Consider the following 1,764-nt stretch of genomic DNA (forward strand, 5'->3'; position numbering starts at 1 on the left):
CTTCCCTCTGGCTACCTGTGGTTAAGGACAAAAGGGCGCCCTAGCGGTGGATTGCACTCCGACGCTCAAGTCAGCTAGCAAGAAACACCAAAAAGCTCTGCACCTCCGTGTCGGAGCACCGTGTGTGGCACTTTGAAGGTGGTCAAAAAGACTGTGTGTGTGTATCTTTTCTCCCTCTGGCAAATAACCTCTCCCTAGTCCCTTGTGCGTAGTCTCAAGACTCGAGCAAGCAAGTAGAGTACACTGTGGGAAAAGCTGCCAAAAGTTCCAACCCCGTTCCCAAAGAAAAATAAGAACAAGGGGCCAGGGCGGCCCAGGGAGACTAATCGCCCCCCAAAGGTATGAGTTTGATCGATTTGATCGCCATTGCTGCCAGGCTCAAAGTGCCTGAGAAAACGACGAAGAAGGTTTTGGGGCCAAAGCCAGACGCATGGTGCGAGTTCCACAAGATCTTTGGCCACTCTATCAACTTGTGTGTTTGGCTTTGGGACACCAGCTCGCCGAGCTGGTCAACAGTGGTTTTCTGAAGGATTACTTGATGAAGAAGCAAGCGGGCCAAGCGTCAGGATCTAAACCGGCGGGCAGCGGAGGGCAGCAGCACGAGGTTCCCATTCACGGTGAGATCCACACCATAGCTGGTGGATTCTCCGGCGGGGGGTGGTGCACTGCTTCGCAGCGCAAGAGGTACGTGAGGTCAGTAATATCAGTGGAAGTTTTCGAGGATCACTCACCCGACCCGACGTGGACATCACGTTCACCAAGGGGGACCTTAGGGACGTTGTGCCTCACGACAACGACCCTATCGTGATCTCGCTTATCACGGCGAGAAGGGCTATCCATCGGGTGTTGGTCGACCAAGGAAGCTCAGCAGATGTGATGTTTTGGCCGACCTTTTGAAAAGTTACAACTGTGCCCCAATCAGCTGAGCCCGTATGGGGGCTGCTTGTATGGTTTCGCCGGAGACCAAGTGGAGGTAAGAGGGTATATCGAATTAAGGACGACCTTCACTGATGGTTTGGCCTCACGAACGGAGAAGATCAGGTATCTTGTCATAAACGCTCCGTCGGCGTACAACATACTGTTGGGAAGGCCAATGCTCAACAGAACAAGGCACATGAAGGCACATGAAGGTCAAACTGCCGTCTATGGAGGGTCTGATCATCACAATTAGTTCTCACCAGAAGGAGGCGAAGAAGTGTTACGAAAGCCCTCAGTGCATCCGGGGGAGGAGGAGATGTAGCCCCTGGGCAAGTTGAGGCATCAGGAAAAGTCCTTCTCACCCTCGAGTGAGTTCAGGCGAGATGAAACTGAAAAGTCAGGGGTGTTAACGATCTCAAGTATAGGAAAGGAGGGTTGGAGAGGAACTTTTTTCCCTTGAGTGAGACACCAATATTGACCTAGTAAGACCAGTCAAGTCAGAAGTTAAAGGGTGGGGGGGAGGTTCGCGGAGAGCACCCCACCACCCAGATGATTGTTCTGAAACCCATGGAGGTAGAGAAGGATCCAAAAGGCGGCTCTACCCCCAGATTGGGGAACAATGTGATGAGCGGCCCCTCAGGGACGCGTTCGATTAAAAGGAAGGTGGCGTCGCCAGAAGCCCGGGTTCTAAGATTGAGGTATAAAGAGAATCGCATGGCGAGAGTCGCACCAACGAAGTTTTGGGCGACGACGCGGGGATGCCTTTGGCCCTTGATGGGTCAGGCGAGAGAAGTTCCAGGTGCTAAGTAAGTAATTTCGTATTAAGCGTCATCGCTTCGAATTAAC

Source organism: Phaseolus vulgaris, unplaced genomic scaffold (assembly GCF_000499845.2).
Source record: "Phaseolus vulgaris cultivar G19833 unplaced genomic scaffold, P. vulgaris v2.0 scaffold_100, whole genome shotgun sequence".
NCBI lineage: Eukaryota > Viridiplantae > Streptophyta > Magnoliopsida > Fabales > Fabaceae > Phaseolus > Phaseolus vulgaris.